We start from the raw sequence: 17,261 nt of genomic DNA on the forward strand, positions 1-17,261 counted from the left end.
AATATTCTCATTTTGTGGGGGATTAGCAAGGTTGCCATATATGAGATACAGAACACAATTCTGTCAGGCCTACCATGGTAAGGCTGGAGTTTTGTGTCTGCTTTTGAACATCACACTTTAAGAAAGATAAATGAGAGAAACCCAGAGGAGGAGAGCATGAAAAATGCAATAAGGTTTAGAAGACATGACCTGTGAGTAAAGGTTGAGAGAATTAATTTAGTCTAGGGAAAAAAAAAAAAAAAAGAAAAAAAAAAAAAAGAAAAAAAGGAGACTGAGGCAGAACATGACAGCCATCCTCTACCATGTAAAAAATGATTATAAACATGGTACTCATTTCTTCCTCATTGCTAGCAGTGGAAAGAATAGATGAAAAAAGGCTTAATATTTTAAAAAAATCAGTCTAGATACTAGGGAAAAGCCTATTGTTGTGGCAAAATCCCAGAGAAGGCTGCCCACAAAGTTTCAGTAAACCCTCCCTTCAGAGGTTTTTAGAACAAAATAGTCAAATAAAAATTAGGAACATCCAAGGAAAACTTGATTCTGCTTTAAGGTGAACCAGATAACCACATGGACTTCTAATCCATCTCTAAATTTCAGTGATTCAATGCCTTCTTCATTTTTACCTGAACAATCATAGAATGGGAGGATTGTGCTAGTTGTAGATGAGGCTCCCTCCTATTAGTCACACCTAGACCTCCAAGGTACTTGTGTATAACGTACAGGCTGGTTTACAATGCTGTCAAATCAGTTGTCATTCTGAAAGAAGCAGTACTTTTCTAAACCTGCTGGTTGTAAAGGCAAGCTGTTTTATTGAATCAGATGTTATTGATACGGTGTGGTCTTCCTGGTCTGGACCAGACTGAATCAATTGTTTTGAAGGATGTGAATTCCCCTCCCTTTGCGCATCTCTCTGAATTCCATTGCTGTTGATGTCAGAGTAGGTTGTGATTTATCTCACCTTGCTGAAACCACCTAAAGTCAAGGGTGGGATTCAATTAAGTATAATGCTGGCCAGCTCCTCTGTATTGCAGATGAGCAATTTCAATGCCTAAATATAACTGTCTATGGTCCTATTATAGTTAGCTGCAGTCTAGTTAATTCATCTAGAAGAGTTTCTGGAGTGATTTGGCTGACGAAGCATACATGCCTCCTCCAAGGTGAACTGGCTAGCTCCCCACGTTGTTGTGAATGGATTGACTGAAGATTTCAATGAACTATGTCTTAGTATCTTAGACAACTAACTCATGCACAGGTGTCTTCTCCGGGATACAGGAACATGCCAAAGGAATCAAAGGGAGGTTCAGAAGGCTGAAGAAGCAGCAGAAAAGCTGGAAAAAATTAAATTGAGGGAAGAAAATAAAAAGGCCAGACATTTGGTTGTCCTAAGGAGGAACATTTTTTTCCCCACTGTTGTTTACTAAGAGTAAAACAGTGTAAGCAAATACATAATGATAATAACTTAAAGGTATCCAAGAGTAAAATATTTTACCCTAACTTTAACATCAATACAAATCTCCCATTCACATTAGCAGGCCTCCTAGCACATGAAGCAAGATGTTTGTAACTCTGCATTTGTTTCAAAGCTCATGTAGCTGATATAAAAATGGAATTAAACTCTCTCTGTCAAAGGATTTGATGTCCCAGGATTAAGGGCAATAGTGTGGTTTTCAAGGTATAGCTCTGAACAGGCACGGTGCAGAACATTAGTCAGCAGGGAAACACATTTTTCTTAGTATCCCTTCCAGCTGCATCCAATCTACTTGAGCATCATGAGGTAGTGTGTGCTATGTTTTCCAGTATGCTTCAGAGTGGAAAAGTTTGGAGTTTTCTTTCTTCACTTTCTGGCACCACTTTATCTATTTACCCTTTGCCATCATCAGCCTTTTTCTGATCAGGATACTCTAATTGGATCCCACATATATATTAAAGGTCCCATTTTAAAGCTTAAAAATTCAGTACATACTGCAGCAATGAAAACGCATTTGTATAAGAAGCTGCAGGACTAAATGTTTGCACTTATATAGTGTATGAACATTAACTAATAATTATGTTCAGCAGAAACTTGTCAGTCTTTCACAATAATAGGACAAATAATACAAGAGCTATGAAAGAGTAGCAAGCAAAGTAATGATTTTGAAATCACAGCATAAAGTTATGAGCTAAAATATATGTCATTACCATCTTTGCATACTGAGGTATCACTGAAAACTAATCATTTTGCATGTTAACAAGAAAGGGTTGCAGCAGCAACTAGATGGGAATAAAAATAAGTATAGTCATTCATTTGGCAGGCATGGAATATACATCAAAGGATGGCTATGAGGACAGTGTAAAAACTGCAGTCAATGGTCAGATCAGAGGTGAGCTCATGAATGATGTTAGGTCATTAGAATTTCCCAGATGCACGGTTTAGCTTTCCTCAGCATTGACCAGGAGAATAAAGCACCTTTTGATTAAATATATATATATATATATATATATATAAATACACCAAACATATTGAATTTGCCTTCACTGTTCCATCTTTCACCTCTCTGAAGTGACTGCCAACAAGTAGCATGGTGTCAACAGAACAACGTTACTAATAGTTCCTGTAATGTAACATTTTCCATTAGGAACTAACTTGAAGCTGCCAAAATTGTTTTACATACCATAACAGCTGTAGTATGGGCAAGAAATTATAATGGCTTTTAGCCAGTCGACTCACCTGTGTTGGATATGAGCTGTCTGTGTGCAGATTAAAATTTTTAAATCCAGTCACCTTCTAAAATGTTCTGTCAGTTAGGTCGTCCTCATCTGCTCGGCAGCTGTTTCTTCACCTAGGAAAAAATTTCCACCCACCACAGGCTCCTACCATGCACACATCTCCTGGTCAGTTTGGACTAGATAAGGTTTACAGATCATACCTCAGTTTTTACGGTAGGCTGTGCTCTCCAGTTCTAGAAGATCTTAAAAAAATATTATTGGAAGAGATTTTCTTGCACCAAAGACATTTTCTATCAAAGCAGCAAAAAGCAAGCTCATCCTACCAGTGAATCTATTTAGTATAATTTACTTTGTGATTAGATGAGCATCTGACTGTATGGAATCTTTTGTAGCAGGGGTTGAAAAAAAGTTTGCAAAAAGCTTTCCTGTAACAGGCCTCTTTCTGAAGAAAATTAATTCAGTAAAATCTAAAATTTGCCTTATTAGTTGGGTTTATTATTTGGAGAGAGATTGTTGTCATCTATCTCCAATCATATATTACTTTCAGACTGCCCTCCCTCCTCTGCTCCAGAATTACTAAAGTTAGTTGGTGTTCATTACATCTTGCAATGATTTGAAAATGAAAAAATACATAGAATTGTAGTAGCTTAATTTATTAATCTATAAAGAACATTTCTAAGTCCTTTACTTATTTTTGCCTTTAATTACAGAAGAGAGATCCAAAGCCCAAGATGCGCACCTGTAGCTACATTTTAGACATTCAAATTAATAAATAATAAGAATTGACAGGGTCAAAGCAAAGTTGGCCCAGCTGCAGGCATGTTTAGGCTGCAGATTTACCAAGTGACTTAGAGCCACTGTCTGACAGGTCTAGCTTGGGCAGCAATATTTTCCACGCCTGAGAAGAGCTGAATCTGTGTACCTTCTTTACACCCTTCATTTAAAATGTTTATCACTTGCTTACAAAATTTTAAGTTGATAAAATTTATGTATATTATTGAGTATCTCAAAGTGTAGAAGCAAGTTTACTTACAACACAGGATTAATAAGGAACCTTAGAGACATGATATGATATGCTTTTCAAGCCACTTTGTTGTGGCAGTTGAGTAACCTAAACTGAAACTGTTTATTTTTATTATCAAAATTTTATTTATTCTTTCCAACTACACAACAGCCAAGATCACAAAAAATACCATGTCAAAATAAACACTTGTCTACATAGGTGACAGCGTCAGGAAGAGTCTGTGACTGAAAGAGCATGAAAGTATAATTATACCTTTGCTGTTGTGGAGGGTGGTCTTTACAGGTCAGGGCTGTGGTCCTTGGCTGTGTGTGGGAAGTTATTCACACTTAGCTAGTCAGCTTATCTTGATTTAAGAATGTCAGAGAGTTTAAGCATCTGGGACAAAGATAATTTATTTTACTTTATTTTTACTTGGTTTTCATCCTTCAAGAGAAATAGAGGAAGATGCTTAGAAGAGAGATCTACAGTTGCACATCTCTGGATGTCCTTGTCCAATGCACACCTGTACATCACCACACAGAAATGTCAAATTACACCTTGGAAACGTACCCAGATACAGAGGGTTGTATTCGAGCATTGACCATAGCTGTGGCTGACTGTCAAGGTAACCAAACCTCTTCCAAAAATAAAAAGCACAATAGGCTGAGAAGGAGAACTTCTCAGAGCTTTTTCTCTTTGGCCACCCTGCTGTCTGCTGACTCCTGGGAGGCACATGAGCCATGTGCCAGGAAGCATCAGCAAAAAGTGATGTGCATAGTGGAGAGACAGAATGATGATTGTGGGCCAGGTAACCCTACGGGAGCCTGAGGGCCTCAGTCTCTAATCCCTGTCCTATCCTGGGCCACCTACAAATACTCTGACAAGCCACATCTGCACCATGTAATGGCAGGAAGGCGAGAGTTGTCAGCCACAAATGTTTCATACTTAGAGCTGTCAAAATAGTACTGTCTGACAGGAGAGGTTAATCACCTTGGGAGATGCAAGTGCAGCCCTGCTGCAGTCAGACCTTGTAGGACTGTACTCAAATTGAGCACAGAGCCGTGCTGCAAGGGTGCATTACATTGGGGGTACAACACTGTTTCTACAGCACTGGAAAGGTACCCTCTTGAGCTTCACTCCTTGTCCATTTCAGGATAAATAGTACTTATTGCTGTGTTTGCCAGAGTTGCTTCTGAGCCTCTTGGTAGTGTTGGTAAATGGTGATAAACCATGGATAAGGAGGTGGTCTGGGGCCAGAGTGAAATTGCCTCTGCCATGAGAAGGAGCAAGGAAGAGAAAAAAGAGTAAGGTACAGAGAAAGAGGAAGGGAAGGACTGGTGAGTCCTGGAAACTTGGGTCTACCACTTCTACTGCCTTTGGTCAGACCCTGATTTCCCTCCATAGCAACAGCAGCTCGAATCTCCTACTATGTGACAATGGCCATGGCACCTGGGACCATCACCATAATAATATCCAATACCTTGAGTCAGCCATGATCATGACTGAAATTAAATATAACCATATACAGGATCCAGAAAAGGGAAAGTCCAGAACATTCTTTTCGTGAAATGGGGTAGAAATATAAAAAACAGAAGACGTGAATTCCACTTTGGTTTAGCATAATCAGTATTACTAAAGTGATGACATGTCCCCTAACCTTTAACTGAGTGTAAGTTCACAGCAAAACTATTAGTACAGATAAACCTGCCACAGACATTTTCTGAGCTGCAGATAAAAATAAACATGTGAAGTGATTAAGCTTGCTTATTGATAAATATACACTTATAAATACACTATTAATTCTGAATACACTAGTGAATAACATTTGTGATTCTGAAGACAACCACAATCATATTACTCAGGAGAGAAAGCAATGATGAGGTGAAAAAGAAGGACAGAGCACACCCTTTGATACATAGCCATTCCATACTGGTTTAAAAGTATAAAGCAATTTATCCAACTTATTAAAGAGTTTATAAAATACTCTGGGACTCTTTTGTGCATGTATTGAATTCAAAACTTCACATATAAAAATGACTAGAACTTGATTTCTGGTCTCATATAAAAAAAAGGTGATTTATATTTGAGGAAAAAAATAAGTCTCAAGACCCACAACTATCTCTTACTGAGGTATTTTTTTCTCCCTGGGGGAAGAGAAAAGCTATTGGAGCACACATAAAATTTAGGTGCTTTAAGATTTTCTCCGGGACTTCTGTTAGATTTGCTATCAGAAGAGGCAATAAAATGGGAATTTATGTTTTTTCCTTAACAAATCTTATGCTTTCTGATCTTGTGTTTTGTCATTGCAATTAGGGCTGTTCCTTGAAGTAGCAAACTGAAAAGTGGTGCCACGGTGTTTATTTTAGGTATGAGCATTTAAAGAATATGAGGAAAGTTGGGAAAATAAAGTTCATATATATTATTCACATATTTTTTTCTGACACATTGCCTCTTCACAGAGTAAGGGTATGGCTTGATCATGACTTACAAGAAAAAATACTATTTAAGTTACTTTCCTCAGTAAAGATTGCAGCCATGTAGGAAATTAATTTATGGTTGCAAGAAGATTTCAGGCTGTACCTATTCTAGGTGAGAACATCTTCCTAGTATGTCCTCAAAAGAATTGGCAACAAAGGAGTAGAGCAATTAGAGCATATAATAATTTCTAGTGGCAGTGCTGGATTGCTTCTGCAGTATGATCATGTTCCCTACAGCATCTTTAAATACTTTGCGTAGGGTTTATCTGATCCTCTACCTGCAGCTCTTTCATAGAGCATGCAGTGATGTTATGGATACTTACAGGACTTAGCTGGGTTCATTCTATTAGTGAGCTCCAATTTATGACAGCCTGCAAACCAGAGCTGGGTACAGGAATCATATTGGGGTACTCAGGGCAAATGTCACAAACCCTGAAGCACAGGCTGCTAGCCTCAGCTGGAGCACAAGTAGAAAGAAACCTCTCTTGGTTGTCCTTCAGCTCAAACCAGGAGATGATTCTGGTCACTGGATTGCTTCTGCTTTCATCCGATGACTGTCTATATCAGTCTGTGGAATATATTAACACTTTTAAGACAAAGAACAGAACCTATTAGGCTAGAAAAGCAAGTTTTGCTTTATTTGCTCATTCTCTGGCCCTATGATATTTTACATTTATGGTAATGCAGAGGCACATTGATTACAACTCTTCTCTGTCTTGGTTAGTTGGGCTTTCTCCCAGGGAGCAAGAGCTAGGTCTGCAAGACAGTTTAGTCTTCTCCAGGATCCCACCATAAGTATCATGTTAGTGCTTTCCATCTCTAACACCTTTAAAACATGAATTCTTAGTTTGATTTATGGTTGTCTAGATGCAGGAAGCCAATGGTCACATAAGAGCTCTTGCACTACACATCACTCCAGACAGATATAATAAGCAGTCAGGAGTCAAGATCCAAGCAGAAACTCCATTCCACCATTATTTTTTCCAAGTGAGTATCAAGGAGACAATGTCCACTTGTATTTTGTTTCTCATCTATGAGAAATTGAACTGTAAATAGTAGTTTCTGTCATCTTGCTCCAGGGTCAAGGATCTTCAAGCTCAAAGACTTTGCAGGCAACATTCTTTCCCCATCCCACTACATTCCTGTTTCTGTCCAACCTCATGAATTCTGAGACTCACATATGCCACTTGGAAATTGTATCCAGCAGTTTTTAGAAACATTTAATTCATTCTGATATTCTTCCATGCCCCCCCCCCCCCCCCCCCCCCCCCCCGTTCTTCTTCTATAACAGGGGTCCTCAAACTACAGCCCACGGGCCGGATACGGCCCCCCAGGGTCCTCAATCCGACCCCTGGTATTTAGAGAGACACACACAGACACAGGCACACACACACACAGACACAGGCACACACACACACACACACACACACCACCCCCACCACCCCCCACCACCCCACCGGGAGTTGGGGGGGGAAACCAAGCAGCTGCAGATGACTGCCTGCCGCTTCATTCACGCGCAGACCCCCTGGTTAAAAAGTTTGAGGACCCCTGTTTATAGCATCATCTAGAAAATGTTTGCAATTTAACATGGAGACAATGAAGCAGGGGAAGACTTGTGGTGGGTTGACCTTGGCTAGCCACCAGGTGCCCACCAAGCTGCTTTATCACTCCCCCTCCTCAATAGGACAAGGGGAGAAAATACTATGAAAAGCACATAGACTGAGATAAGGAGAGGGACATCACTTGCCAATTAGTGTCATGGGCAAAACAGACCTGACTTACAGAAATTAATTTAATTTATGGCCAATTAAACAGAGTAGGATAATGTGAAATAACAACAATTTTTAAAAAAAAAATCACCTTCCCCCACCCTTCCCTTCTTTCCAGGCTCAACTTCACTCCCAGCTCTTCTACCTCCTCCTCCTGAGTGGTACAGAGGGATCAGGAAGGGAGGTTGTGATCAATTTGTAATGCTTCATGTCTATTGCTCCTTCCTCCTCATGCTCTTTCCTTGCTCCAGCATGTGTGCCTCCTATGGGAGACAGTCCTTCACAAATAAAACATGGGTCCTTCCCATGGGCTGCAGGTCTTGAAGAACTGCTACAGCAGGGGTCCTGCCCACGTGGTGCAGTCCTTCAGAAACAGACTGCTCCAGAGTGGGTTACTTATGAGGTCAAGAAAAACTACTCCTGCGTGGGCTCCTCTCGACAAGATGTAGCTTCCTTCAGGGGACGTCTGTGTGGTCTGGTATGGGGTGCTCCACAAGCTGTGGCATATATTCTCCATGGGCTGCCGGGGGATCTCTGCTCCAGTGCAATACAGTTGTTTCTCTCACATATCCACACTCCTCTCTTCAGGCTACAGTTGCACAGCATTTTTTACTGTTACTTAAACATATTATCACAGAGGTGCCAGCAGCAGGTCCAGCTTGGAGGTGACTGGAAGTGGCTTTGTCTGACATGGGGCATCTCCTGGTGTCTTCTCACAGAGCCACTCCTGCAGCTCCCTCACTACTAAAACCTTGCTACAGAAACCCAGTACTACCATTAGAGATCACAGGATGTCTAGACAGATTTTCACAACATCTGTAAAGGAAATGAGATTTGGGCACAGCTTTAAGGTTCTTGATCCTGTATCTTGAGCTCAAAAGCAATAAGCATGTATGCACACCTGAAAGCTCAAAACCCTTTCAGTTGAGGTCTTCTGTTTCACTAGCAAATGTCCAAATGTGAGCAATGGAGCTTCTGAATGACACTGATGTCCCTTTGTGGGGGTTCTCTGTTCTCAGTATTTTCAGAAGGGAATGTAGGAAATGTTTCTGCTCAGATTTGAAACACAGTGGAGCAGACATAATCAGATGTACCTTGCTTTCAAACAGGGATACTCCTGCACACATTCTGGCATTTAAGTTTAAATATCCAGGGAATGCTGAAATCCAAAATGGGCAGCTTGTTTATAAATGCTTGAAATACTGCACAACCCTGGAAAATAAGGGGGTTTTAAACCCTTTTTTGGCTTTTGGATTCATATCCCAGCTAAAAACTGTCTTAAACACAGAGTTGAGAATCTAAATTGGATTTTTAATTTAGAATGGTGCAGTGGGATCCTTTCAGGTGAAAGACAACACACATTTTAAAGGTTAGACACTATTAGCAATTGCACAGACCCACTTGTTACTCTGCAAGTCTTTGACTGCAAATTTTTGAAGGTTGGGAGAACATTCTCGGGAAGACTCAGTATGTGCTTTCTCTGATCTTATATTCCACCCACTACAGACATATGGACAATCTTGAGACATGGTAGGTCTACTGTCAATCAGAAATTATGCCCAGAAGACCATATGCATTATGACCAACATGCAGGTAGCCCATTTGAAAAATAGAGACAGCAAGTAAGAAACTTGTCTTGAATTGTATATCTGGATCTCAGGAATTTCTGTGGTGTGCGGCTCTGGTGCTAGCCAAATCTGCAGTGGAGCACTTCAACATGGTGCACAGGGGGGTTTCTGGAACCAAGGGAACCTCAGGGGAGCTGAGGCTGCTTCCAGGAGCCCAAACCTCATGCCACAGCAGCTGAAAGGACCTGGGTGGGGACAGGAACAATGGTAGTCAAGCCTCCACGCATATAAAAGAAGCCCTTAGGGAATGCCAGAGACCAGGAGTGCTGCCAACATGGCAGGCAAACAGGGCATGGCATGGCAACTTGGGCAGCTTTTGTGCAGAAGGGCGTGCAGGATGGATGGGTGCTGAAGCCCTGCCAGCTCAACCAAGGGAGCAATGGTTCCCACACAGCAGGCCACAGCCTCTCTAAGCTCTGCATCCACCACGATGGACACAGCTGCCCAGACAGAGCTCCGGTGGGAACATGCAGCTGCCCAGGTGCCTGGCTGCAGGCTGTGCCCTGTGCTTCTGCCAGTACAGGATGGCAGTAGTGAGCACACCTGTGGGATGGGCACCCAGGCGGAAAAAATCCTCTGCCTGATGACAGAGCTCCAGGAGGAGGTGAGTAGGTTGAGGAATATTTGGAGGAGAGAGAGGAAGAGAGAGAGACTACTGGATCCGCACCCTACCTTCCCTCAGACAGACCTAACAGCAGACCTCTTCCTGCCTGGCCAAACCAGTGACTTCAAGGATAGGGGGCAATGGCAGGAAGTTCCTGCTCAGCACAACAGTCGCATCTTTCTCTGTGACTAACCCACCTTCCAAGTGCTCTCATGTAACAGCTGTGAGGCTCTGCAAATGGAACCAAACAACAAGGGCTATGGTTCATCTAGAGTGGAGGTGCCACCGAGGATGTCATGCTATGCCCTGCATCAAAACTGCTTCCATAAAGAAAAAGACAGGTCACTGTCATAGGAGACTCCCTTCTGAATAGAAGGCCCAATATGCAGACCAGACCCACTTCTTAGAGGAATCTGCTGTCTCCCTGAGGACCGGGTTAAAGATGTGAAGAGAAAGCTTTGTACCCTGGTACAGCCCTCGGATTTATATACATTATTGATTTTTCAGGTAGGCAGAAATGACATTGCAACAAGAAGTCTGAGGACCATCAAGAGAGACTTCAGGGTCTTGGGACAACTGATTAAGGGATCAGGAGCACAAGCAGTATTCCCCTCTACCCTTCCAGTTGTGGGGAATGGTAAGGGAAGAAACATGAGGAGCCAGCTGATCAACACCTGGCTCCAAGACTGGAGTCAACAGCAGAATTTTAGGTTTTTTGATCATGGGCTGGTCTACACAAAACAAGGCCTGTTGGCAACACATGGGGTACAGTTGTCTCAAAGGGTGAAAAGGATCTTTGCACAGGAGTTAGAAGGGCTTATTGAAAGAGCTCTGAATTAGATTTGAAGGTGGGAAGGGATAAAACCAGGCTTGCTAGAGATAAACCTGGGGGTAGCAGGCCAATGTTTGAGGGACAGTGTGCTAGCAAGGTCCTTTGGTCTGCTGTATTAGTGGAGGTAGCAGATGGAGATCCATGCAGCACCAAAGACGCAAGGGTTATGGATGTGTTAGAAACCGCAGAAGCACCTGAAAATGGTCACATAAGAATTAGGGCTTGCCCTCCAAAAAGGTGGTGGTAATCATTAGCCCAACTGAAGTGTATCTATACAAATGCACGCAGCACAGTCAGCAAACAGGAGGAGCTGGAAGCCACTGTGCAGCAGGAAAACTATGACACAGTTGCCATCACAGGAACACGGTGGGATGACTGGAGTGCTGCAATGGATGGATATAAATTCTTCAGAAGGGATAGGCAAAGAAGGAGAGGTGATGGGGTAGCCCTGTATGTAAGGGTGTGTTTTGATTGCCTAGAGCTTAATGAGGGTGACAACAGGGTTGATTGTTTATGGGTAATAATCAGGGGGATGGCCAACAAGGCAGATATCCCACAGATATGGGAGTCTGTTATAGACCACCTAACCAGGATGAAGAGACAGACAAAATATTCTATAAGCAGCTGGGAGAAGTCTCACAATTGCTAGCCCTTTTTCTCATGGGGGACTTGAACTTACCAGATGTCTGCTGGAAACACAAAACAGCAGAGAGTGAACAGTCAAGGAGGTTCCTGGAGTGTGTGGAAGATAACCTCCCGAGCCAGCCGGTGAGGGAGCCAGCTAGGGGAGGCGCCTCACTGGACCTGTTGTTTACGAACACAGAAGGACTTGCAGGTGATGTGATGGTTGGAGGCTGTCTTGGGCATTACAATCACAAAAAGACAGTTTTCATTTCTCAGAGAAGGAGCAGGGTCAGCAGAAATGCTGCCTTGGCCTTCCAGAGGGTCAACTGTTTAGGAGACTGGTTGACAGAGTCCCTTGGGACGCAGTCCTGAAGGGCCAAGGGGTCCAGGAAGGCTGGACATTTTTCAAGAAGGAAATCTTAAAAGCACAGGAGCAGGCATGGGGACATGGCCATCACATGGAGGTATGTGCAGAAAGATGAGTTGGCAGGGAAGACAACTGGCCTGGCTGAACAGAGATTTCCTTGGAACTCAGGAAAAAATGGAGAGTTTATGACCTTTGGAAGAAGGGGCAGGCCACTCAGGACTACAAGGATGTCATGAGGTTATGCAGGGAGAAAATTAGAAGGGCCAAAGGCCACCTAGAACTTAATCTGGCTACTGCCATAAAAGAAAATAAAAAATGTTTCTATAAATACATTATCAGCAAAAGGAGTGTGAAGGAGAATCTCCATCCTTTATCGGATGCGGGGGGAAGTATAGTGACAAAGGCTGAGAAAAAAGCTGAGATACTTAATGCATTCTTTGCCTCAGTCTTTAATAGTAAGACCAGTTGTTCTCCAGGTACACAGCCCTCTGAGCTGGAAGAGAGGGATGGGGAGCAGAATGAAGCAATCATCACCCAAGGGGAAATGGTGAATCCAATTATGGGATCCTCCCAAGGGCACTGAGGGAGCTGGTGGGAGTGCTCACCAAGCCACTTTCAATCATTTATCAGCTGTCCTGGCTAACCAAGGAGGTCCTAGTTAGCAAGTGTGACTCTGATCTACAAGAAGGTCCAGAAGGAGGATCCAGGGAACTACAGACCCATCAGCCTGACCTCAGTGCCAGGGAAGGTTATGGAGCAGATCATCCTGAGTGCCATCACATGGCATGTACAGGAGAACCTGGTGATCAGGCCCAGCCAGCCTGGGTTTATGAAACACAGGTCCTGCTTGTCTAACCTGATCTCCTTCTATGACAAGGTGACCCCCTTAGTGGATGAGGGAAAGGCTGTGGATGTTGTTTATTTGGATCTTAGTAAAGCCTCTGACACTGTCTCCCCCAGCATTCTCCTGGAGAAACTGGAAGGACGGGTGTACTCTGTGCTGAGTAACAAGCTAGTTGGGTGGCCAGGCCCAAAGAGTGATGGTGAATGGAGTTACATAAAGCTGGTGGCCAGTCACCAGTGGTGTTCCCCAGGGCTCAGTATTGGGGCCAGTCCTGTTTAATATCTTCATCAATGATCTGGACAAGGGTATCGAGTGCATCCTCAGTAAGCTGGCAGATGACACCAAGCTGGGTGGGAGAGTTTTTCTGCTTGAGGGCAGGAAGACTCTGCAAAGGATCTGGACAGGCTGGATCAATGGGCCAAGGCCAATTGTATGAGATTCAACAAGCAGAAGTGTCAGGTCCTGCCTTTGGGTCAGAACAACCCCACACAACACTACAGGCTTGGGGAAGGGGGGCTGGAAAGTGCCTGGTGGGAAAGGACTTGGGGGTGCTGGTCAGCAGTCATCTGAACATGAGCCAGCAGTATGCCCAGGTGGCCAAGAAGGCCAACAGCGTCCTGGCTTGTATCCCAAACAGTGTGGCCAGCAGGACCAGGGCAGTGATCGTCCTCCTGCACTCAGCACTGGTGAGGCTGCACCTTGAATCCTGTGTTCAGGTTTGGGCCCATCACTGCAAGGGGGACGTGGAGGTGCTGGAGCGTGTCCAGGGAAGGGCAATGCAGCTGGTGAAGGGTCTGGAGTACAAGTCTGATGAGGAGCAGCTGAGGGAACTGGGTTGTTTAGCCTGGACAAAAGGAGGCATAAGGGAGACCTTATTGTTCTCTACAACTACCTGAAAGGAGGTTGCAGCAAGGGGAGTGTTGGTCTCTTCCCCCAGGTAATAACAACTAGGACAAGAGGAAATGGCTTCCAGTTGCTCCAGGGGAGGTTTAGATTGGATATTGGAAAAAATTCTTCACCAAAAGGGTGGTCAAGCATTGGAACAAGCTGTCCAGGGAAGTGGTTGAGTCAGCATCCCTGGAGGTGTTTAAAAGAGATGTAGATGTGGTGCTTAGGGATAAGGTTTAGTGGTGGACTTGGCTGTGTTAGGTTAATGGTTGGACTTAATGACTATAAAAGTCTTTTCCAACCTAAATGATTCTATGAATCAGCTGTCTACATGCCCATGTCACTCAGCAATCACCTTCTTTTACTGCTACCAGACAATGGTGTGAGTTTTTCATGATTTTTTTCAGAAATGGCTAAGAACAGGTGAACACTTCAGTGATAACTCTGTCACTTTGAAAATCAATCTTTTCAATATTGGAGCCTCAGCTTTTGTTTCAGGAAAATGGAGAATGACATACAGAGTAGACTTCCAGGGCACGGAGGAAATTAATTAATTCTTTAACTTTTCTACAATGCTTTTGAAAGAAAACAGAGGTAGCCTTGATATGAAAATAATTCTGCATAAACAGAAAAAAAAATCTTTACATTTCTGTATGTCTTTTTAACTATTTGATTTAACATTAACTGAAAATGCCACAATACTGCATGAAAGTTTATCCTTCTCATATAGATATATATCTCCTTGTCTGTAATCCAGGAAAACCAATAAGCTAATATAGAGAGTCTGGTCTGAAAGCAGTAGTGTACATTAAACCAACACATGCCAGCATGGGAAAGCTACATAAATTATTTTCATTTTGAGGTCATCATGTCATTAGGAAGTGTGGATATGCTACCTACAATACAATAGGCAAAGGAGGGGGTCCCCACAAATACACATTTGACAAGTTTTGTCTCTGGGTTTGATGAGGTTTTCCTTTTTTTTTTTTTTTTTCTTTTTCTTCTTTTCTTTTTTTCCCCCTCTCCAAATATTTTTGAACAAACATAGCATTCAGGATTCTATGTAACACTTGCAAACTTTCAGAGGGGATCATAAACAACAGCAACCAACTGAGTACGTCTGGAGGTTCCAATATGGGTGTGGATCAAGAGACCTCCAAAACTGATCACTCATATTCTTTCACGAAAATCATGCCTGTGAAGTGAGTGTGAAGTGATGCTGACTTAAGTAAGAAAAGGTCTGAAGTTTTGCAAAATCTTATGCATCGAAGATGTTTGTCTGCTTTCCATGGATCATTGCAAAGTGCCAGTTCTCCTTTTTGGCTTCAGAAACAAGAGAGAAGTGTATCTAAACAAATATTTCTTTGAGTGTGTAAGAATTATATAAATAATAATGCCACATATTACAGTTTCAAACAAATGATATATCAACACAACTTTGCATCTTTACCCTATTAAGAGTATGTCTGGAATTTTTTGCATTGCAGCACACCGGTTTTGATCTTTGCAACTATCTCAGTAGGTTTATGTATAGTTTAACCCAATGTGCTTTCAGCAATGATTTGTCATTTTTTTCTAAATGAATCTGAAATTTTATGTAAATTAATGACACAGTGATTCTTTGAAAATTTTGTGTCCACAAATCTTTTTTTTTTTTTTTTTTGGAATCCTTTATTCCATTTTTCAGCTGATCAAAGAGATTTCCTTAGACAGGAAAATTTTATAAATAAAAACAAGCAAGCATACTGCAAATTTTAAGTAGTTTGGTAGATATGTAGGTAGAATCTAAATTAGCACATTGTCTAGGGTAGTCTACATTGACCTATTTAGCTTTAAAGCAGAGCTGTAAGAGAGTAATAATGAACTATAACTGCTTCCTCTACATCACGCTTCACACATATCATTTACAATGTATTTGTTTAGTATTGGCAGAGGACAAGATGCAAAGTATCTGGCTTGTAAAATCTAAGTATAAGGTTAGAAATAACAATACCATAAAGTCTGAAGCCCCAAAAAGCTCAGCATTTTCAAAGTTTTAAGCTAGATATTCTGAGTGTCAAGCAATCAAAAAGTAGCTGTCTTTGGAGCACGCATTAGCAATTGAAAATCTGTTTGCATGTACCTCATGGGCATTACAAATCCTGAGGCATTTTCTTTAAGGAGGAGGGCTTGGCTAATAATTTTGAAGCTGTCTTACTGTTCTCCCTTTGCTAACCTGAATACTCAGCTTTACTTCTGTGGCATATGTATTTAGTCAGAGCATGTGATCATCTGCCTAACTGGTAAATATTACTCACATGCAGAAGAGGGCTTATTAATGCTTTTACCAAACCTGCCTCAGGAGATGCAGAAGGTACTGTTAGAACTGACTGGGTATTTTTTTCTAGGCAAAAGACTAACATGCTTGGAGAAAACACACAGATTCTCATCTGAAAATCTTCTAGGATAACCAGAAACTGATAAAAATAGAAACATCAGTGAGATAGAAGGAGAGGTGGGACTTCTGAATTACTTTGATGGAAAAAGGAGGGGGAAAACCAATGAAACAGACAAAAAAACAAACTGGGAGTAGTTTTTCCATGCCAGACTGTGCAACAGAAGCACAGCTTAGGAAGGTAGTGAAGTGAAAAAATGGGAACCACCTGCAAGCACGAAAAGAGGGTATCCTTTTCTCATACCAAGTGCTAGCACCAGAATATCATAGTAAATAAATCCCACTTGAATTTACCTTTCTTTGGATTAAAGGAGATCATAAAACAGCAAACAGAGAGAAAGATGTTCATTTTCTCCATTATAACTTTTACAAGCTTGAAAGCATTTGTGTTTCTGCATGCTGCATTCTCTCTATTAGGAAAAGGAAAATAACCTATGAAACTGTATCTTCACATTCTTCTGTTGGTGATAGCTACCAAAGTCCAGCCAGTTTGTTGCCTCAGTTTGTTTCTTTAATAAGTCTGTTATTGGTGCAAGGAATATATAGGAAATGGTAAGCAAACTCCTCAATAGGCTAATGCATTTAATGTCAACAGTTATGTTGATGTTAGCTAAAAACAAGTTAAAATTAAGAGCTGAGGCACACAGTGTACTTGTATTTTAATGAGGTGATTTGTGTAGACCTGTCATTGAGTGTTAACATTTACAAATGTAATTAATTCAGTCATATAAAACAAATATCAGATAGTTATATTTTAATGAATTTAAACCTATGTATAAATGCCAGCAGAAAGTTCCAATCATACTTAGTCAGTAATGTGCATTAATCTTGCTTAGTTTTGCTCTGTATGGTGCACTAGACAAGATCTTCTGGCAAAATTAAAAATAAATGCCTACGTTTGACCTCTGACTCATGCAGTGTGGAAACATACAATATTTAGGTTTTAATTGTGCTATTTTTCAGCTGCACCAAATCAGACCATCTGTCCAAAGTCTAAACTAGATTTGTTTTTTTTACATATATCGAAATAAATTTTTTTAAATTATGTTGTATTATTATTATTTCTAAGTAAAAAAGTTCAGAAA

This window comes from Falco naumanni, chromosome 2, assembly GCF_017639655.2.
Source record: "Falco naumanni isolate bFalNau1 chromosome 2, bFalNau1.pat, whole genome shotgun sequence".
Lineage (NCBI taxonomy): Eukaryota > Metazoa > Chordata > Aves > Falconiformes > Falconidae > Falco > Falco naumanni.